Genomic DNA, 23,882 nt, shown 5'->3' on the forward strand with positions numbered 1-23,882 from the left:
TATTCTGCTAACTTGCATTATTAATATTTAGAAGGAAAAGAAAAGATCATGACCACATAGCAATTTCCTTTCAAACCCCATTCCTAAAACAAAAGGAGTTCATTATAAAAAATTCACTACTGAAGAACTTCTCTCTCTTGTGGATATCTACCGAGTACTTTGATCATTGTAGCTGATTTCTGTTTTTACAATGCCTTCAGTCTCAGCTATGAAGCTATTCAATAAATCTCAATGACAACAAGATTCACTTTGTTTCCTAATCCTACTGATTTTCCTAAAGGAATTATAAAAACCCTTTAGATTTTCTCTTATCCTTCAAGGATAAATTGCCAACTACCAAGGATACTTGATAAAAATAAACATCAATAAAACCAACCTTCATCATTGCCAAAATACATGAGCTAAAAGGCCAACACTGAGAACAAAAATTGAACCAAAACCTTGCAATCGAATTAAAAAATGGCTAGATAAATTTGAGTATCACAGAAGGCAGCAATTTACATCCCAAGTTTAGCAAGATAATGAATTTCCTTAACTTAGTATCTATCATGTGCGTTGCCTAAGTAACATACCTTATTGAATATACAACTGTTTTGAAAATTGTTCTTTGAACATCCTTCAGTAGTTAAATCATGTGGCATCTACTGCACTTCAAACACCAGAGGTAACTTGGGTCCATTTATACTTCCCATATATGATGTATGGTTGTCAAATGCAGCATGATCCGCAGTATTTAGTGATTCACTGCAAATAGGCACTATTTAATGATCCACAATATTTAGTGCATATAAGAATCCATCAAACCAGAACCAACCTACCCTGAATTGTCATAAGCAGCCCAGTGATATTGCAGACAAATACTTAACAAACCCTGACTAGGATGTTAAAAAGAGAATAAAAATACAAGGTCAATAGTAATTATAGGCAGACAAAGAAACTTTGACTAGTAAAACTGATGTACAAATTAAATATTACCAACGAAGCAAGTATGAGCGCGAAGCTGTGTCCAATGATTGTTGAGTTTAGCGATTGAAGTGTGCAAATCCAGAGAAAACATCATAGCACACAGTAAACACTACAGAAGAAATTATCTCTTTCTCTGCCTGGCGAGCATTATGTTTAGACCTTTTCTCCTTGCAATTTATTTGAACATATGAACCATAAAAATCAAGCCATCCTATCTCATCAGTTACCACCTGAAAGACAGAATAGATTACAATTAGTTACATTTAAGCCCGACATAGAAAAGGTATTTAACATCAGCATTGGCTGAATTAACAGAAACTAACCTCCATGAAACACTGATACACTCAAATGGAGGAAAATTCTGGATAAACAAAAAGAATTCCACATTCCAAGTAACTAAAATCAAAGCATTGAATCTTCAGGATCGGTATGTTGAAAATTGGAATGGTTAAAATGTAACAAACAAGCAAAGAGATCAACCTGAGGAAGTTCTTAATTACTCCGTCATGATCCTTAATGCCCATTGCTGACAAAAATATTCTAGTCCTTCCTCCAAGATATGTAAAAAGTCCCAATGTGGCCAAGCTATCTGCTTGTATGTGTAAAAGGTACACCATAAACAACTATCTGAATGTAGAATGATATATAACCACTACACGTGTAAAAAAAACGAGATTAACAAGATCGGGTATTTGGTAGGCATTGTAATAGCCGTAACTTTAATAAGTAAATAAGAAAATAATAAATTAATACATAAATAAATAAGAAAAAATAAAATAAAAATTATTAGGTCATAAATTCCCACTATATAAGCCAAATGTTAACCTAGAGCAGCTTTTTGGAAAACACATTCTAATCCTTTCTTCTTTTCTGACGCACAAGAACCCTAACAGAGGAATAAGAGGAGGAGCTCTAGAGAGCACCAGAGACGCCACCATTGCTAACAGAGAACATTTAAGCGACTACCTCGAGGTAAGGGATGAGTTACTCACGCTTGGGGATTAGAATGAACATGTGTAGGGATCCCTAGAGGATCAATTTTTGGGTTATTTTGGGGTGTTTATGAATTTAATTATGTTTTCATGTTTAATCGCGGATTGAGTGTGTTTGATGAACCAATTGGTGTTCTGTTGCGAGTTTGTTGTAGAATTGATGTGTTCTGTTGCGAGTTTGTTGTAGGATTGATGTGTTTCTCTGTTAGGTGTGTACCTTAGGAATTAGAATTCTTTATAATTAACATAAAAATTGTGTGGTGGTGATTTTGTTTATACCAGATATGTTGGCCTTTCAATCTTGTTCCTGTGCTAATGTATATTGTGTCCAGATAATTATTTTTACACCGCAGTGTATACGTGTACATATATATTGATACTATTTTTTTTACAAACTATATATTTTATTTCACGTGGGTAATTTCTTGTCATGAAATTCATAGGTGTAGGGATTGTTGGATAATTGAATTGGCTAAAATCATTTAAAGAAATTAACTAAAATTGTATTCACATTGTAATTAGGCATTTTCTTGATGTTGGCAACTTAGTTGAAATATATTTAAAATATAGGTATACATGTTGTTCATAGAAATCAATATGAGTATATATTTTATTGTTATATATAATTTGTATTTACTTAATAATATATTTGATATTATTGTGATTACTTTATATTAATATATATTTAATACTTTTTATATGTTATACGTGATATGCACGTTTACGTTTACGTTAATATATATATTTTGTTATATATTTTGAATATAATATACTTATATATATATTTTACGTGTATTTTATAGTTACTTGTTTATAAGCCTTGAAGTTAAATATTGTATGTTCTTATTATTATGATACATTGTTATCTAATTGTTGAGTATATTTTGTAATTAGTTAGAGTGTGAAATGTTAAACTGTAGACATGAAACATGATTGTGAATGAGTGTGTGATTGATATTTGTAAAGATATTACTTGTCATGTGAGTTACGAGTTATACAGTAACCCGATCAGTGTGTACCTTGAGAGAACTTTTATGCGCAGTGTTAAAGAAAATTGTAGGATTCCTAGTTAGGATCCTGAAGGGTTAAACTATAGCGCAATTTGTTAAATATGTTTGAAATATAAGAGTAAGGTCGTGGGTATTATATAACTCATAAACAGTGTCTGCGTGCAAATAAAAAAATAATATTTTAGGGGTTGGACCTGAATCAGGAAGGTGAGGCCCAAACGGATTCTTCGGAGTCTAGGCCTTGGGGGTAAAGATACTCGGTTTGAGTGCTCCTTTAAGCCCATGTTGATCCCATGTGGTTGGGGCATTCTCGCAAAACAGAGTAACCCTGACTGGTCACCTTATGATGTTACTTAGTGAGAGTGACCGAGTATACCCATTGTGTGGTGTGCTTTGTCATGTACTCCTAAGTGCCCCAGTGTTGTTTTTCACTGACATGGTACCACATTGCATATAGGCTTGAGTCTTAGTGTAATTGTTGCATAACGCTTGTGTTTGAATTTCATTGAGTTAACAATTGTGGTTGATGTTATTTTATGGAGTGTGTAAACTTGAATGGGTGTGAATAATGTGTGCGATTTTGTGCAGTAATGCTATTTATATAAATTCAGCTTTAAGTATTATATGTTTCACATGCTCTAATGTTTTATTATATACGAATGTGATAACTCACTCCCGGTGTGTGTTTGTGTTTGGGCTGATTGCCACTTTGTTTCAGGTGAGCCTTCATATGATGAGTCACATGCTAGAGATGGAGAGACTTAGTCTGTGATAGGGATTATGATTTACTGAATGATATAATTGTGTTATACTTTTCTACTTTAGATTTTTTATTATTATTTATTTAGAGTGGACGGCCTTGTTTTGAGCCGGGATAATCTTATCTTTTATTAAAAAAAAGTAATATTCTATTATGTTTTCACTAAGTGGATGTGAACCTTTATCCTTTTGAATTGATTAAATTAAATGTGTTTAAAAAGAAAAATTATTAATTAATTTTGCATGTTTTTTTTTCCTTCTTTTATTATTATGTGTTTATAATCTTTTAATTAAATTTTGTATGATTTATTTAATTAGTTAGTTATAATTGTAAGGGTAGAGGGTGTCACATTTAGTGGTATCAGAGCAGGTCGAACCTTTCGGCCATGTGTGTTATGAGCTTTCTGTGTTTCCTTGTGTACTCTGATGTGTTGTGTTTGTTTTGTTTGATTAGAGGTGTACTCTATTGTGTAGTATATTTTTATTTTATTTTTTTTTCTTCAAAGTTTTGTTTCTTGCGTGACATAGGAAGTAATGGCTGCGAGAAATGAGCGAGAACGACTTCTTACCGAGGCCTTGAACAACTTGGCACAAGTTATGGCCAATCAGGGAGGCGGTGGAGGAGCAACTATGTACCATGGGTTAGATCGCTTTCAGAGGAACAACCCACCTACTTTCAAAGGGGGTTATGATCCTGAGGGTGCTGAGGCTTGGCTGAGGGAGATTGAGAAGATCTTCCGGGTGATGGAGTGTCAGGACCATCAGAAGGTGTTGTTTGCTACTCACATGCTAGCAGATGAGGCGGAGTACTGGTGGGAGAACACTCGCCCACGTTTAGAGGGAGCAGGTGGTGTTGTTGTCCAATGGGAGACTTTAAGACAAACTTTTCTGGAGAAGTATTTTCCAGAGGATGTGAAGAATAGGAAGGAGATGGAGTTTCTCGAGCTGAAACAGGAAAGTATGACGGTGGCAGAGTATGCGGCGAGGTTTGAGAACCTTGTAAGGTATTTTCCTCATTATCAGGGGGAAGCTGGGGAGAGGTCCAAATGCGTGAAATTTGTCAATGGCCTTCGACCAGAAGTAAAAATGATGGTAAATTATCACGGTATTCATGACTTTGCACAGTTGACCAACATGTGTAGAATCTTTGATGAAGATCAGCGGGAGAAGACTGCTTTTTACAGGAATGCCAATGTTAGTCATGGGAAAGATAAGAAGCCTGTGACTCACAATCGTGCTAAGCCATATTCTGCCCCTCCCGGGAAATATGGAAACCATTCTGGAGGACAGAGGACTAGTGGAGGACTTCAACCAGTTGGTGGGAGTTCTCAGGCAATTAACAGGGTGTCTTAGTCTGCGGGTAGAAGTAGTGGTGGTAGTGGTGCTCCTGCTATTGTTACTACACCACTCAGGTGTGGGAAGTGTGGTCGGCTTGGGCATATTGCACGTGAGTGCACAGATAGAGAGGTGACTTGTTTTAACTGCCAAGGTAAGGGCCACCTCAGTACCAGTTGCCCATATCCGAGGAGGGAGAAGAGGAGTGGAAGTCTGAATAATCAGAGTGGACGACCAAGGACCACAGGGAGAGTGTTTGCTCTTAGTGGTGCTGATGCCGCACAGTCTGATGAACTCATCCAAGGTATGTGTTTCATAAGTCAAGTTCCCTTGGTTGTATTGTATGATTCAGGTGCGACCCATTCATTTATTTCTCGTGTCTGTGTTGAAAAACTTGCCTTGCCTGTGTCTTCCTTGAAATTTGACTTGATTGTGAATACACCTACTAGTGGGTCTATTTTAACTTCTGATGTGTGTTTGCAATGTCCTGTCTTAATTTCTGATAGACAATTTCTTATTGACTTAGTTGTTCTACCTTTGAGTCAGATTGATGTTATTCTTGGTATGGACTGGTTATCTTCCAATCATGTCTTATTAAATTGTTTTCAGAAATCTGTTGTCTTTCCTGAGTTTGGTGTGAGTGAAGGTGATATGTTTTTGTCTGCTAACCAAGTTGAGGCATCTTTAAGGGAGGATGCACAGGTATACATGATCTTAGCTAGTATGAGTGTTGAGACCAAAACCCCTGTGAGTGATATACCATTGGTGAGAGAGTTTCCAGAGGTGTTTGAGGAGGTGTCAGGATTACCACCTGAGAGAGAGGTCGAGTTCTCGATAGACCTAGTGCCCGGTACTGGACCCATATCCATAGCACCTTATAGGATGTCCCCTGTGGAGTTGGGCGAGCTTAAGAAACAGTTAGAGGAACTTTTAGAGAAACAATTTGTAAGGCCTAGTGTGTCACCCTGGGGAGCACCGGTGTTGTTAGTTAAGAAGGATGGGACCATGAGGCTATGTGTAGATTATCGTCAGTTGAATAAGGTAACCATTAAGAATAGGTACCCTTTGCCTAGGATAGATGACTTGATGGACCAATTAGTAGGGGCTTGTGTGTTCAGTAAGATAGATCTTAGGTCAGGTTACCACCAGATTAGAGTGAAACCTGAAGATGTTCCGAAGACTGCCTTTAGGACCCGTTACGGTCATTATGAGTACTTGGTTATGCCTTTTGGTGTGACCAACGCCCCTGGTGTGTTCATGGACTATATGAATAGGATCTTTCACCCCTACCTAGATAGTTTTGTAGTGGTCTTCATAGATGATATCTTAGTGTACTCTAAGATGAGAGAGGAACATGAGGAGCATTTGAGAGTTGTGTTGCAAACCCTTAAAGACAATAGACTGTATGCTAAGTTGTCCAAGTGTGATTTTTGGCTAGAGGAGGTGAGCTTCTTAGGGCACGTTATATCTAAGGGAGGGATAGCGGTAGATCCTTCCAAAGTAGAGGCAGTGATGAGTTGGGAGAGTCCTAAGTCAGTGTTTGAGATTAGGAGCTTTCTTGGCTTAGCAGGATACTACCGTAGATTCATAGAGGGTTTTTCTAAGCTAGCCTTACCTTTGACTAAGCTTACTCGTAAAGGTCAAGTTTTTGTGTGGGATGCCCAATGTGAGAGTAGTTTCCGTACCCTTAAGGAAAGGTTGACCACTGCACCAGTCTTAGTGTTACCTAATCCGAGTGAATCTTTTGTGGTGTATTGTGATGTGTCCAAGATGGGTTTGGGTGGAGTGCTTATGCAACGGGGACAGGTTGTGGCCTATGCTTCTCGACAACTTAAGATACATGAAAGGAATTATCCCACACACGATCTTGAGTTAGCGGCCGTAGTTTTTGCTCTTAAGCTTTGGAGGCATTACCTTTATGGATCTAAATTTGAGGTGTTTAGTGACCATAAGAGCCTTAGATATTTGTTTGATCAAAAAGAGCTTAACATGAGGCAGAGGAGATGGTTAGAGTTCCTTAAGGATTACGATTTTGAGCTTAGCTATCATCCAGGTAAAGCCAATGTAGTAGCTGACGCCTTAAGTAGAAAATCCCTTCAAATGTCTGCTTTGATGGTTAGAGAGTTGGACCTCTTAGAGCAGTTTAGAGACATGAGTTTGGCATGTGAGATCACCTCTAGTAGCATTAAGTTGGGTATGTTGAGAGTCACCAGCGAACTTTTGAGCGAGATCCGTGAGGGTCAGAAGTTTGACCCATTCTTGTCAGCCCAGTTAGAGTCCATAGTCGCAGGGAGAGAGAGTAGTTTTAGAGTGGGAACTGATGGAGTCTTGAGGTTTCAGGATAGGGTGTGCGTTCCTAGTGTACCTAAGCTTAGAAGAACGATTTTGGAAGAGGGCCATAGAAGTAGTCTGAGTATCCACCCGGGAGCGACTAAGATGTACCAGGACCTTAGGCAGATGTTTTGGTGGCCGGGTCTGAAGAAAGAAGTTAATGAGTTTGTCCTTGCATGCCTAGTGTGTCAGAAAGCTAAGATAGAACACCAGAAGCCTTCAGGGAAGTTGCAACCTTTAGAGATACCTGAGTGGAAGTGGGATAGCATCTCCATGGATTTCGTAGTGGGGTTACCTAGGACCCCCAAAGGTTTAGATTCCATTTGGGTTATTGTAGACAGGTTGACCAAATCTGCTCACTTCATCCCAATAAACATCAGATATTCTTTAGAGAGGTTGACTAGCTTGTACGTCAGTGAGATAGTTAGATTACACGGTGTTCCATCTAGCATAGTTTCTGATAGAGATCCCAGATTTACCTCTAGATTTTGGGAGAGTCTTCATAAAGCCTTGGGGACCAAGCTTAGGTTGAGTTCTGCTTACCACCCACAGACTGACGGTCAAACCGAGTGCACCATCCAATCCTTAGAGGACCTCTTGAGAGCCTGTGTGTTAGAGCAGAGGGGTAGTTGAGATAGTTTCTTACCCTTGATAGAGTTTACCTACAACAATAGTTTTCACTCCAGTATAGGTATGGCGCCTTACGAGGCATTGTATGGTAGAAGATGTAGGACACCTCTATGTTGGGTAGATTCCAGTGAGAGCATTGCCTTAGGACCTGAGGTAGTTCAGCAGACCACAGAAAAGGTCAAGTTAATCCAAGAAAGGATGAGAGCAGCCCAAAGTAGGCAGAAGAGCTACTATGATAAGAGAAGAAAGGATCTTGAATTTGCTGTAGGTGATCATGTATTTCTGAGAGTCACTCCGTGGACTGGGGTTGGTAGGGCGTTGAAGTCCCATAAGCTCACACCTAGATTCATTGGTCCTTTTGAAATCCTAAAGCGTGTCGGCCCAGTTGCGTATCAGGTGGCTTTGCCACCATCTATCTCAAATCTCCACAGTGTCTTCCATATCTCTCAGCTCAGAAAATATGTCCATGATCCGTCGCACGTGATCGAATTAGACAATGTCCAAGTGAAAGAGAACTTGACATATGAAACACAACCACTGAGGATCGACGATCATATGGTTAAGCAGCTAAGGGGGAAAGAGATTCCCTTGGTCAAAGTAGTATGGGGAAGTGCTTCGGGCGAGGATGCCACCTGGGAACTAGAGGGTCAGATGCGTGATGCATATCCTACCTTATTCGATACCGGTAAGTTTCGGGGGCGAAACTTTTTTTTTAGGGGGGTGGAATTGTAACAGCCGTAACTTTAATAAGTAAATAAGAAAATAATAAATTAATACATAAATAAATAAGAAAAAATAAAATAAAAATTATTAGGTCATAAATTCCCACTATATAAGCCAAATGTTAACCTAGAGCAGCTTTTTGGAAAACACATTTTGTTCCTTTCTTCTTTTCTGACGCACAAGAACCCTAACAGAGCAATCAGAGGAGGAGCTCTAGAGAGCACCAGAGACGCCACCATTGCTAACAGAGAACATTTAAGCGACTACCTCGAGGTAAGGGATGAGTTACTCACGCTTGGGGATTAGAATGAACATGTGTAGGGATCCCTAGAGGATCAATTTTTGGGTTATTTTGGGGTGTTTATGAATTTAATTATGTTTTCATGTTTAATCGCGGATTGAGTGTGTTTGATGAACCAATTGGTGTTCTGTTGCGAGTTTGTTGTAGAATTGATGTGTTCTGTTGCGAGTTTGTTGTAGGATTGATGTGTTTCTCTGTTAGGTGTGTACCTTAGGAATTAGAATTCTTTATAATTAACATAAAAATTGTGTGGTGGTGATTTTGTTTATACCAGATATGTTGGCCTTTCAATCTTGTTCCTGTGCTAATGTATATTGTGTCCAGATAATTATTTTTACACCGCAGTGTATACGTGTACATATATATTGATACTTTTTTTTTACAAACTGTATATTTTATTTCACGTGGGTAATTTTTTGTCATGAAATTCATAGGTGTAGGGATTGTTGGATAATTGAATTGGCTAAAATCATTTAAAGAAATTAACTAAAATTGTATTCACATTGTAATTAGGCATTTTCTTGATGTTGGCAACTTAGTTGAAATATATTTAAAATATAGGTATACATGTTGTTCATAGAAATCAATATGAGTATATATTTTATTGTTATATATAATTTGTATTTACTTAATAATATATTTGATATTATTGTGATTACTTTATATTAATATATATTTAATACTTTTTATATGTTATATGTGATATGCACGTTTACGTTTACGTTAATATATATATTTTGTTATATATTTTGAATATAATATACTTATATATATATTTTACGTGTATTTTATAGTTACTTGTTTATAAGCCTTGAAGTTAAATATTGTATATTCTTATTATTATGATACATTGTTATCTAATTGTTGAGTATATTTTGTAATTAGTTAGAGTGTGAAATGTTAAACTGTAGACATGAAACATGGTTGTGAATGAGTGTGTGATTGATATTTGTAAAGATATTACTTGTCATGTGAGTTATGAGTTATACAGTAACCCGACCAGTGTGTACCTTGAGAGAACTTTTATGCGCAGTGATGTGCCATCATTTTCTTCTATTTTCTAAACCCTTTTTGCACCATTTTAATTATTGATTGGTCTTAATTGTCAATTAATTAGGCAGTTTTATTATTTGGGCTCAATTAGCTAACTTGTTGTTTTTAATCTAATTTCAGGAATTAATGAAACATTGGGCTTAATCCGGATTTTGGTTGTGGACTTGAAGAGGGCAAATAAAGCCGCGCTTACCTTAGTTAATTTCTAATTAGGAAATTTTGCAATTTTATTTTATGTTGTTCAGTGTTTATTTCGTTTTGGGCCAGAGTATTGTAATAGGGCCCAGTGACTTTGAGTGACTCTTTTTAAATAGCTGCCTTGGGATTCGTGCAGGGCATTCTATTTTGTTATGCTATTCATTATTCAGAGCTTTGTTTTTAGGGTTTTCGTTTTTCTGTTTTGACGTTTCTGAGTTCGTAATGCAATTTTACGTTTTCTGCTTCTAATTACAATTTCGTTCTTGCTTCTTCTTCTACTCTCATTTACGTTTCTGTTCCATTTTACATTTCTGTTCGTTTACGTTTCTGTTCATTTACGTTTCTGCTTCATGTTTCAATTGCGTTTTCTGTTTGAATCCATGGAAGGCTAGATTTTCTGGTGTTGTTTCCTTTTGAGGACGAAGCCCAACTCTCTTTGAGGTTTCGCTTGTAATGTGGTTTCCTGGCAGTTCTCCCTTCACCAGTATCCCAAATTCGTGAATATTAATCAGTGCACACTTCATGTTCGATTAATTGCCTCTGAGCCTAACTTGCGTTCATGCTTAATGGACGAAGGGCTAACTGGTGTATGTGGTGCCTAATCACGTATTGAAAACCCTAAGTTGATTTTCGCTTAGTAAATTGAAATAGGGTTGGATTAAGTGGTTGACTGTTAGGGACGAATTCTCTAACCCAGGATAAGAGAATGGCTTCTGAATCAGAGGAAACAACCCGTTTTTAATATTAGTAGTTTCGAATTTCAGTTTACCTGTTCTGCTCTTTAATCACAAAACAAACAAACCCCCCCCCCAATCGTTACTGTTACTGCAAGTATATTATGAACATTTGGTTTGTCACTGCTCGTTGGGAAACGACCTAGGATCACTTCCTAGTTACTGCATTTTCATGTTTATTTGATTCGGGTACGGCCTCGATCAAATTTGGCGCCGTTGCCGGGGAGTAGTGTCCAAAGGTTCATAATAGCTAGCTAGTGTTGTGTGTTTAATCCTTTCGTGTTTTATGTTTAATTGTTAGTATTGTGTTAGTATGTGTGTTAGTGTTGTTTAGTGTCCTGGTATTTTGTTTAATGTGTGTTATGTTTCAGTTTTTCCATTAAGCGTTTCCCCTGTTTCAATCTTGGTTGTTTTGCTGTGAAGATTGTGCTTGAAAACAGAGTAGTAGTAGAAATCAGCTTGCGGAAAAACAGAGTAGTAGTAGAAATCAATTAGAGACGGATTTTAGCGACCACCCATGCTGAATTATTTGAGATTTTTTGTTTTAGTAGCTAGGGTTGTTATTTTTGGCTGAATTTTTTTGTGGTAACTTCTTTTAATCCATATTGTGTGGGAAAAATAGCTAGAGCCTTTAGTTTGGTCAGATTTGAAAGTTCCAAAAAAGTAGCAAATTTTGTGTTTGTCAAAACTTCAAACGGCCATAACTTTTGCTCCGGTTATCAGAATCGCAAATATTACATATGCATTTGGGGTAGAAAAAAATTTCCTACATCGTGGCAGCCCGCCATTGGCCGGCTGAGGTCTCCATCGTCCAAAAAAAAGTGATTCTGTCAAAAGTTTTTTATTTTTCAAGTTTTATTCACTTATTTTTCTTAACCTACCATTTTTAGCTTTCATAGTTAGACTTTGAATTTTTGTCTGAAATTTTTTGTGCTATCTTCTCATCATTTTATAGGGTTGCTCACAAAATTTCAAGTCATTTGGATATCATTTGAGGGTAGCTGTAGTTCAAACCTACACCTTTATTTACATGACAAGGCAACTAGTTGTGTGCATGCTGAATGTAGTGTATGACTAGAGGCAATCCATCTGACTTACAACCCTTTGATCCTGAGATAGATAGGACATTTCATAGATTAGTTAGGCATCATTTTATACCTTTTGATCATTCTGAGCATTCCATAACTGGTGAATCTGTGCATTCTGTTATTGGTGATTTTGAACATCCTGATCTTGAGCATTATAATTTTGAGCATTCTGATTCTGAGCATTCTGATTTTGCACATTCTGAGAACATGGCACAACCTCCACCTCGTGAGAGGACTCTAAGGGAAATGGCTGCACCTGATTTCACCTACGAAAGCTTGTGCATCCAATACCCTGATGAGGATGTCCCATATGTTCTTAAAACTGGACTAATTCATTTGCTTCCAAAGTTTCATGGCCTTGCAGGTGAAGACCCGCACAAACATTTGAAGGAATTTCATATTGTCTGCTCCACCATGAAACCCCCAGATGTCCAAGAGGATCACATATTTCTGAAGGCTTTTCCTCATTCATTAGAGGGAGTGGCAAAGGACTGGTTGTATTACCTTGCTCCAAGGTCCATCACGAGCTGGGATGACCTTAAGAGAGTATTCTTAGAAAAATTTTTCCCTGCTTCCAGGACCACAGCCATCAGGAAAGATATCTCAGGTATTAGACAGCTCAGTGGAGAGAGCCTGTATGAGTACTGGGAGCGATTTAAGAAACTATGTGCCAGTTGCCCTCACCATCAGATTTCAGAACAGCTTCTTCTCCAATATTTTTATGAAGGACTCAGTAATATGGAGAGAAGTATGATAGATGCTGCCAGTGGTGGAGCCCTTGGAGACATGACTCCTGCTGAAGCCAGAAATTTAATTGAGAAGATGGCCTCCAACTCTCAGCAGTTTAGCGCCAGAAATGATGCCATAGTCATTAGAGGAGTGCATGAGGTAGCTACAAACCCATCTGCATCATCTGAAACTAAGAAGCTTGAAGGCAAACTGGATGCATTGGTTAACTTGGTAACCCAGCTGGCCTTGAATCAGAAATCTGTACCTGTCGCAAGGGTTTGTGGTTTGTGCTCCTCTGCTGACCACCATACAGACCTTTGCCCTTCCATGCAGCAACCTGGAGCAATTGAGCAGCCTGAAGCTTATGCTGCAAATATTTACAATAGACCTCCTCAACCTCAGCAGCAAAATCAACCACAGCAGAACAATTATGACCTTTCCAGCAACAGATACAACCCTGGATGGAGGAATCACCCTAACCTCAGATGGTCCAGCCCTCAGCAACAACAGCAGCCTGCTCCTTCCTTCCAAAATGCTGCTGGCCCAAGCAGACCATACATTCCTCCACCAATCCAACAACAGCAACAACCCCAGAAACAGCCAACAGTTGAGGCCCCTCCACAACCTTCCCTCGAAGAACTTGTGAGGCAAATGACTATGCAGAACATGCAGTTTTAGCAAGAGACCAGAGCCTCCATTCAGAGCTTAACCAATCAGATGGGACAATTGGCTACCCAATTGAATCAACAACAGTCCCAGAATTCTGACAAGCTGCCTTCTCAAGCTGTCCAAAATCCCAAAAATGTCAGTGCCATTTCATTGAGGTCGGGAAAGCAATGTCAAGGACCTCAACCCGTAGCACCTTCCTCATCTGCAAATGAACCTGCCAAACTTCACTCTATTCCAGAAAAAGGTGATGACAAAAATTTACCTAACAATTTCTGTGCAGGTGAATCTTCTTCCACAAGTAATTCTGATTTGCAGAAGCAGCACATTCCCCCTCTTCCATTCCCTCCAAGAGCAGTTTCCAACAAAAAAATGGAAGAGGCAAAGAAAGAGATCTTGGAAACGTTTAGAAAGGTAGAGGTAAACATACCTCTGTTGGATGCAATAAAGCAAATTCCAAGATATGTCAAATTCTTGAAGGAGCTGTGCACTAATAAGCGGAAGCTTAAAGGAAGTGAACGGATTAGCATGGGCAGAAATGTCTCCGCATTGATTGGTAAATCTGTTCCTCAAATTCCTGAAAAATGCAAAGATCCAGGTACATTCAGCATACCTTGTATCATAGGGAATAGTAAGTTTGACAATGCCATGCTAGATTTAGGAGCTTCTGTTAGTGTTATGCCTCTGTCTATTTTTAATTCTCTATCTCTAGGTCCCTTGCAGTCAACTGATGTGGTAATTCATTTAGCTAACAGAAGTGTTGCCTATCCTGTTGGTTTCATAGAAGATGTCTTAGTTAGAGTTGGTGAACTGATTTTCCCTGTTGATTTTTATATCTTGAATATGGAAGATGGATTTTCTCAAGGATCAGTTCCCATCATTCTAGGCAGACCCTTTATGAAAACTGCTAGAACTAAGATAGATGTTTATGCAGGCACACTGTCCATGGAGTTTGGTGATATAACTGTTCATTTTAATATTCTGGATGCTATGAAATACCCATCTGAAGATCTTTCTCTATTTCGTGCTGAAATAATTGACCATGTTGTTGATGAATACATGACTGATCTTTATTCTAATCTGCATGCCTCTCACTCTTCATGCATTGAGTCTGAAATTGTACTTGATCATATGTCTGAATTTGATGCTGAGAGTGAATCTGAGAGTGATATTGATTGCATGCTTGGTGGTGGTGTTTTACCTCTTGAGATTGATTTTATAGAGTCAGATAGGACTAACCATGTTTCAGGAAGTACACATACCTCTGACTTTCTTTATGAGGTAAAGGCTGAGAAACCATCTCCTTCTACCACTGTCCAGCCGACCACACCAGAATTGAAGCCTCTGCCATCAAATTTAAAATACGCTTACTTGGATGATAGCAAGAGTTTTCCAGTGATTATATCTGCCTCCCTTGCTGATGAGCAAGAGGAGAAGTTGTTGTCAGTTCTCAAGAAGCATAAGAAGGCTATAGGCTGGACCCTGGCGGACATTCCTGGTATTAGCCCATCCACATGTATGCATCGAATAAATTTAGAGGGTGAAGCTAAACCAGTAAGACAGCCACAGAGAAGACTCAACCCGGTGATTCTTGATGTAGTGAAGAAGGAGATAACCAAGCTTTTGCAAGCTGGAATCATTTATCCTATCTCCGACAGCCAATGGGTGAGTCCCGTCCAGGTAGTCCCGAAAAAGACTGGCCTCACAGTGATCAGAAATGAGAAGGAGGAGCTGATTCCTACTCGGGTGCAGAACAGTTGGAGAGTCTGCATTGACTATAGGAGGCTGAACCAGGTTACCAAAAAGGACCATTTTCCCCTGCCATTCATTGACCAGATGCTTGAACGCCTGGCAGGTAAATCCCACTACTGTTTCCTTGATGGTTTTTCTGGTTATATGCAAATTACTATTGCTCCTGAGGATCAGGAAAAGACCACATTCACCTGCCCCTTCAGCACTTTTGCTTATAGGAGGATGCCTTTCGGCCTGTGCAATGCCCCTGGTACCTTCCAGCGGTGCATGATTAGTATTTTCAATGATTTTTTAGAAAATTGCATAGAGGTGTTTATGGATGATTTCACTGTATATGGATCCTCTTTTGATGGTTGTTTGAATAGTTTGGAAAAAGTTTTGAATAGATGCATTGAAACTAACCTTGTTCTAAATTTTGAAAAATGTCATTTTATGGTTGAGCAAGGTATAGTTTTAGGCCACATTATTTCCAATAAGGGTATTGAAGTAGATCCTGCAAAAATTTTTGTTATTTCACAATTGCCTTACCCCTCTTGTGTGCGAGAGGTGCGATCTTTTCTTGGTCATGCAGGATTCTACAGGCGCTTTATAAGGGATTTTAGCAAAGTAGCCCTTCCACTGTCCAACTTGTTGCAAAAGGAGGTGGAGTTTGACTTTAATGACAGATGCAAAGAGGCTTTTGATTGCCTCAAAAGAGCGTTGACTACCACCCCCATCATCCAGGCACCCGATTGGATAGCCCCTTTTGAGCTTATGTGTGACGCATCAAATTATGCATTGGGGGCTGTCCTTGCTCAAAAAATTGATAAATTGCCCAGGGTGATATATTATGCTTCTAGGACTTTAGATGCTGCCCAAGCAAATTATACTACTACTGAGAAAGAGCTTCTAGCCATAGTTTTTGCTCTTGAAAAATTTCGATCTTATTTGCTTGGTACTCGCATTATTGTTTATACTGACCATGCAGCTCTAAAGTACTTGTTGAAGAAGGCTGATTCTAAGCCTAGGTTGATCCGATGGATGCTCTGGCTCCAAGATTTTGACTTGGAGATCCGTGATAGGAGCGGAGCACAAAATCTAGTTGTTGATCATTTGAGTCAGATCGAACGTGTCTCTGATGCAGATTCACCTATTCGGGATGATTTCCCGGATGATCATTTGTATATATTGTATAGTATTTCTGACTCTCTTTCTACTCCCTGGTTTGCTAACATTGTCAATTATTTAGTTGCCTCTGTTTTTCCTCCCTTAGCATCTAAGGCCCAAAAAGATAAGATTAAAAGTGATGCTAAGCATTTTATTTGGGATGACCCCTACTTGTGGAAATTGTGCAGTGATCAGGTCATTAGACGGTGCATTCCAGATCATGAGACTGACTCAGTCCTGCAGTTCTGTCATTCTTCCGCACCGGGAGGTCATCTGGGTGTTCAAAGGACAGCTCGCAAAGTGCTGGATTCTGGTTTTTATTGGCCCACCATCTTTAAAGATGCGTGGAAGATCTGCAGCACTTGTGAGCAGTGTCAGAGAGCAGGAAATACACTTACATGGCGACAACAAATGCCTCAGCAACCTATGCTATTCTGTGAGGTGTTTGATGTCTGGGGTATAGATTTCATGGGTCCTTTTCCTGTCTCTTTTGGTTATGTTTACATTCTCCTTGCAGTTGACTATGTTTCAAAATGGGTGGAAGCCAAGCCCACTAGAACTAATGATGCTAAAGTTGTCGCAGACTTTGTCAGGTCTAATCTGTTTTGCAGGTTTGGAGTACCTAAAGCAATTGTTAGTGATCAAGGAACCCATTTTTGCAACAGGACAATACATGCCTTGCTTAAAAAGTACGGGGTGGTACACAGGGTATCCACACCATACCACCCCCAGACTAATGGACAGGCAGAAATTTCTAACAGGGAAATCAAGAGAATTCTAGAGAAGATTGTGCAGCCAACCAGGAAAGATTGGAGTACCAGGCTTGATGATGCTCTCCGGGCACATCGGACTGCCTACAAAGCACCCATAGGAATGTCTCTTTATCGGGTTGTCTTTGGAAAGGCATGTCATCTTCCAGTGGAAATTGAGCACAAAGCATACTGGGCAGTGAAGACTTGCAACTTCTCTATGGATCAAGCTGGCGAGGAAAGGAAGTTGCAACTGAGTGAGTTAGATGAAATCCGCCTAGACGCCTACGAGAATGCCAAGTTCTACAAAGAAAAGACCAAGAAGTTCCATGATAGCATGATAGTTAAAAAAGACTTTGTGGTTGGGCAAAAAGTGTTATTGTATAATTCTAGGCTTGGACTCATGAGTGGTAAGTTGAGGTCTAAGTGGATTGGTCCTTTTGTTGTTACTAATGTTTTTCCTTATGGTACAGTTGAGATCAAAAGCGACTCCACAAACAAGAGCTTCAAGGTCAACGGACATCGACTTAAGCCATTCCTCACGAACCCTTCTTTAGTGGACGTAGTGGTGGAAGAGACTTCCTTACTCCACCCTACTCTTCCTCCACCATGACTTAGGGAGTTTTTCTTTTCCTATCTCCTTCTTTGCTTTTATTACACTTGTCCGATTCTCTTTGATGATTTAATTGTTTTTAATCTTTTAATTGTGCTACATTGAGGACAATGTGTTGTTTAAGTATGGGGGGGGGGGAGTGTTCTTTGGTTTTGCTAGTTTTGTTGGTTTTGTTAATTTGTTAGTTGTGTTAATTTGTTAATGTTGTTAGTTTCGTCGGATTTTCAGTTTAATATTTTGGGTCAATTTCGTGTGCACGTATGACTTTGCATGTTTTTCTTTGAATTATAGGATATGTTCAAAAAAATGGGTAATTGTTTTGAAAATAAAAGTTCTTGACATTTTGTGACTTGAAATCCTTGATTCTTCTCTACATGTCATGATAGTTTTGAAAGCTCAATTTGAAAGTGATGATTTTACCTTTGTGAGAATTTGAGCCATCCATCATTATAATCATTTGGTATGTTTTGCCCCATTGATTGCTTGCACAATAGCCTTGGCTTGATTCTTGTTGATGCGTCCTAATTCACATGCATATTTGGAAATGATTAAGGCAATTTTGTTCTTATAAGCTTCTAGCCAAATGGACTTACCTTGAATTAATTCCTTTGATAGCCCTTTTGAGCCTTGTTTCCCTTTCCTTGTTTTGAAGCTCACTACAAGCCTTAAGTGAAAAACCATGATATTACCATATCCTTAAGGAATTTTGGAGCTTTGGAATTGTTTTGGGAATAAGTGTGGGGGGTTTTTGTTTCATTGGACAACTTGTTTTGTTGGCTATGCTTCATGATGTATTTTGGGCCATACTTGATGTACATTGTATATTGGTTAAATGTTGGACATGCTGAATGAAATGTTGTTTCTCAAAGGCTAAAGAGTTCAAAAAAAAAAAAAAGCAATAAAGTTGAGTGAATAAGATCTTAAATGGCACAAGAATGATGAAACTCTTGGTTCTACTCTTCATGTTTAATTTTTATCTTTACTTCTTTTTATTTTCTTATTTTTTTCTTAATATGCACTTATTCCCCTTTGCTCCTCTATTCCTTTGGGATTTAGCCACTTATTCCATATTTCTCCATACCTTGTCCTTGGCCCCATTACAACCTTAAAAGACCTTTTGATCCTCATGTGCTTGTGTTTATGGGTTGATTGTCAATTTTAGAATCTTGCCAAGTTTATGTGGTGTTTGCTTTCATGGGTGCTTTGAGGGTAAATAGTAGCCTAGACACTTGAGAGATAGAGTGTATATCTTGTGAGGCTTTATCACTTTTCATTCTTGAGCTGATTAACTATTTTGCCATGATTGGGTTGCTTGGATGATTTTCATGAATGTCTTGACTTTTTGGATCTCCTTATGTTAGATGTTACCCATTCCTTTCATTCCTTGATGTTCATTGAGAAATATGTGAATGTTTTTGTTTGTCTCCCTTTGATATCCTTGGATTTTGTTCTTTGTTTCATTTTGCCCAGGAGTGCAAAAGGCTAAGTATGGGGGGTTTTGATGTGCCATCATTTTCTTCTATTTTCTAAACCCTTTTTGCACCATTTTAAGTATTGATTGGTCTTAATTATCAATTAATTAGGCAGTTTTATTATTTGGGCTCAATTACCTAACTTGATGTTTTTAATCTAATTTCAGGAATTAATGAAACATTGGGCTTAATCCGGATTTTGGTTGTGGACTTGAAGAGGGCAAATAAAGCAGCGCTTACCTTAGTTAATTTCTAATTAGGAAATTTCGCAATTTTATTTTATGTTGTTCAGTGTTTATTTCATTTTGGGCCAGAGTATTGTAATAGGGCCCAGTGACTTTGAGTGACTCTTTTTAAATAGCTGCCTTGGGATTCGTGCAGGGCATTCTATTCTGTTATGCTATTCATTATTCAGAGCTTTGTTTTTAGGGTTTTCGTTTTTCTGTTTTGACGTTTCTGAGTTCGTAATGCAATTTTACGTTTTCTGCTTCTAATTACAATTTCGTTCTTGCTTCTTCTTCTACTCTCATTTACGTTTCTGTTCCATTTTACATTTCTGTTCGTTTACGTTTCTGTTCATTTACGTTTCCGTTCATTTACGTTTCTGCTTCATGTTTCAATTGCGTTTTCTGTTTGAATCCATGGAAGGCTAGATTTTCTGGTGTTGTTTCCTTTTGAGGACGAAGCCCAACTCTCTTTGAGGTTTCGCTTGTAATGTGGTTTCCTGGCAGTTCTCCCTTCACCAGTATCCCAAATTCGTGAATATTAATCAGTGCACACTTCGTGTTCGATTAATTGCCTCTGAGCCTAACTTGCATTCATGCTTAATGGACGAAGGGCTAACTGGTGTATGTGGTGCCTAATCACGTATTGAAAACCCTAAGTTGATTTTCGCTTAGTAAATTGAAATAGGGTTGGATTAAGTGGTTGACTGTAAGGGACGAATTCTCTAACCCAGGATAAGAGAATGGCTTCTGAATCAGAGGAAACAACCCATTTTTAATATTAGTAGTTTCGAATTTCAGTTTACCTGTTCTGCTCTTTAATCACAAAACAAACAACCCCCCCCCAATCGTTACTGTTACTGCAAGTATATTATGAACATTTGGTTTGTCACTGCTCGTTGGGAAACGACCTAGGATCACTTCCAAGTTACTGCATTTTCATGTTTATTTGATTCGGGTACGGCCTCGATCACGCAGTGTTAAAGAAAATTGTAGGATTCCTAGTTAGGATCCTGAAGGGTTAAACTATAGCGCAATTTGTTAAATATGTTTGAAATATAAGAGTAAGGTCATGGGTATTATATAACTCATAAACAGTGTCTGCGTGCAAATAAAAAAATAATATTTTAGGGGTTGGACCTGAATCAGGAAGGTGAGGCCCAAACGGATTCTTCGGAGTCTAGGCCTTGGGGGTAAAGATACTCGGTTTGAGTGCTCCTTTAAGCCCATGTTGATCCCATGTGGTTGGGGCATTCTCGCAAAACAGAGTAACCCTGACTGGTCACCTTATGATGTTACTTAGTGAGAGTGACCGAGTATACCCATTGTGTGGTGTGCTTCGTCATGTACTCCTAAGCGCCCCAGTGTTGTTTTTCACTGACATGGTACCACATTGCATATAGGCTTGAGTCTTAGTGTAATTGTTGCATAACGCTTGTGTTTGAATTTCATTGAGTTAACAATTGTGGTTGATGTTATTTTATGGAGTGTGTAAACTTGAATGGGTGTGAATAATGTGTGCGATTTTGTGCAGTAATGCTATTTATATAAATTCAGCTTTAAGTATTATATGTTTCACATGCTCTAATGTTTTATTATATACGAATGTGATAACTCACTCCCGGTGTGTGTTTGTGTTTGGGCTGATTGCCACTTTGTTTCAGGTGAGCCTTCATATGATGAGTCACATGCTAGAGATGGAGAGACTTAGTCTGTGATAGGGATTATGATTTACTGAATGATATAATTGTGTTATACTTTTCTACTTTAGATTTTTTTTATTATTTATTTAGAGTGGACGGCCTTGTTTTGAGCCGGGATAATCTTATCTTTTATTAAAAAAAAGTAATATTCTATTATGTTTTCACTAAGTGGATGTGAACCTTTATCCTTTTGAATTGATTAAATTAAATGTGTTTAAAAAGAAAAATTATTAATTAATTTTGCATGTTTTTTTTTCCTTCTTTTATTATTATGTGTTTATAATCTTTTAATTAAATTTTGTATGATTTATTTAATTAGTTAGTTATAATTGTAAGGGTAGAGGGTGTCACAGGCATGTCAGACGTGATCATGTAAACTGTGACTAGGAATATATTCTCTCTGTTTTTCAAAACTGAAAAAAGAAAAATGCATGCACAATGATAAAACATGTTCTCTTCATGTCAACTGTGCATCTAGAGAACAGGACTGAAATTTGATCCAAAATATGTTTGCCTAAATGTTTCTGCTATTCACTGTGATTGTGGCAAATTTCTTAAATAAAAATTATAAGATTAAGTTCTATGAATCCACGAATTTCTGCATGAGTCTGCAATTTGACCTTTTGCTGAAAATTTTGCTTCTTTGAAGTGATGCTTTCTTCACAGAAAGCTTTCAATAATTTCTTATGGGCCAAACCAATCAAAAACTCTAGGTCCTCAGTTTTCTCATTGGGAAAGACATTCCCACCAAAATGGGACAAGAAATTCAGTTCAAATCCCGCCTCAGTTGCTAACCGGTGTAACTTGTCCACAGGTGCAAGATTGAGTGAGAAATCCATGAGCTTGACCAAAATATCTTCAAGAGACAATACAAGTAAGGGGCAGCAGATGCGCCAAGCGCCCAATTTCACCACTGCACTACTGCAGGTTATAGCCACAATAATTCCTGCAATACCGCTGAATAGTTTTTTGTCAGGCTAAATTCCTTCTGCTGAATATTTGGCGAATCTAACAGAAAGAAACATAATAAAATCATCAACTTGAAGAATAACTTTGAAAGTTAAGCCAATGCAAGGACATTTGTTGACTATGAAAAAGGATTTTCATCCCCAAGGTTCAAATATATGTTTCTAAAAACAAGGTTGTTTCAAGCAAACCTTCCTGCATATTCCACAGACCACTTTTTTAGAAGTGGAATAAAATATCCAGCTATTCGTGGCATTTCAGTCTCTCTAAACTACTGCACCAAATACGGATGCTTCATTTTCAGTCGAATGTCAATGTGCTCTCCTATTTGATTCATTATTGGGCTCAGACTGAAACCAGGGAGGAAAAGTTACTCAGATCTGAGCAATGCTTATATCAGTTGAATTTGACAATATCACGTTTACTATTACTAGTCATAACTAGTAAGGATAAAGTGGAAGTAGTAAATATAATATAATATGATGCACAACTATTCTTCCAATCATAGGGTTGATAAAAGCCTAACTTGTTACATCTTTTATATATATATATATATATATATATATGTCAATGTTACAACTGACAAGAAAAGCAATGTCCCAAAATTATGTTACAAGTATGCAAGAGAAAAGGGTAAAAGCTTACATCTCTTTCACAGGGGAAAATTCATTTAGCCGTTCATGTGAAAGCAATATCTCCAAATCAATTGCTTCTTTAATTAAAGCATGAACTGTAACCTGAAAGAATATGTCATCTGTCATATTTTTATTAGATCCAATCAACTATTCTGACTCAGGGCAGAAAATAAGTGTATGCACCTTTTCTTTAACAGGCTTATATCACAATTGTCAGCTAATAATGTATAAAAAAAGTGAATTAACTTGTAGGAGACAACTAAATTTTTGCTGCATGTACCTGATAAGCAATACGTCTATGCCATTCATGCACATCCTTCCCAATCTAAATCCAAGTCTTTCAAGTGGAAGGTAGTCAAATGCATCTAAATCCAACTGCATACTTGCTAGTGCAATGGCAATTTCTATTGTCTATGATTCAGGCATGTTCATAAAATATATTTATAGGAATGGAGGGAGAAACTATATTGATTTTGACTAAAAGTATATATCCAAAAGATTTAATGTCATAAAACAACTTTTTTTTTTATTAAAATCATTGAGAAACTATCCAAACATGATATTATCTGATTTATTAGTCAAACACAAAAAACATAAGCATTCCAAAGAATGACATCATATGCTTAAAAGAAGTATGATATCTATGGAATCAACTACACATGCTTTTTTCTTGCCAAATAGTTTCAGTTTCAAGTCTAGAATATTGTTTGGTATATCAACGAGTTTTGCATTGACTGCCGAGGGCCTAACACAACCTCCTCCTTTACTCAGACTTGGAACCAGATATGAAACCATAGGTGGAGTTCCTGGATCTAAAATTTTGTTAACCTTATGATGACAGGTAATGTTTATATGAATCTAGAGTATATATATATAGTACTCAAGAAGTAAAGGTGATTTCTAACCACAATATATGGCTGAACTTCTTCCCACTCACAAGCCAGCATCTTCCTTGTTCTTAACTTCGGGACAACCATTATTTTCTGTAGGAGGAAAAGTAAATATAATCCCAAGTTCATAATTGCATCAACAACAACTTGTTAATTAACTGCACAATTGTAAGATGGAAAGCATAAACAAAGAAATGACAAAAGTTCATCCTACAGA

The 23,882-nt window shown here is 37.9% G+C and overlaps 1 long non-coding RNA gene and 1 other non-coding gene across 2 annotated transcripts; both read right to left on the reverse strand.

Moving 5' to 3' along the window:
* Nucleotides 1-644: 644 nt before the first annotated feature.
* On the reverse strand, nt 645-1,325 carry LOC114421412. Its single transcript, XR_003668533.1, has 4 exons — nt 1,290-1,325; nt 976-1,196; nt 819-875; nt 645-744 (listed from the first exon to the last, which is right to left on the reverse strand). It is a non-coding gene; the product is annotated as an uncharacterized LOC114421412 (long non-coding RNA).
* An 11,380-nt stretch (nt 1,326-12,705) lies between these two features.
* Nucleotides 12,706-12,812, reverse strand: LOC114424858. The gene has a single exon (XR_003669148.1). It is a non-coding gene; the product is annotated as a small nucleolar RNA R71 (small nucleolar RNA).
* Nucleotides 12,813-23,882: the final 11,070 nt, after the last annotated feature.

Source organism: Glycine soja, chromosome 8, assembly GCF_004193775.1.
Source record: "Glycine soja cultivar W05 chromosome 8, ASM419377v2, whole genome shotgun sequence".
Taxonomy (NCBI): domain Eukaryota; kingdom Viridiplantae; phylum Streptophyta; class Magnoliopsida; order Fabales; family Fabaceae; genus Glycine; species Glycine soja.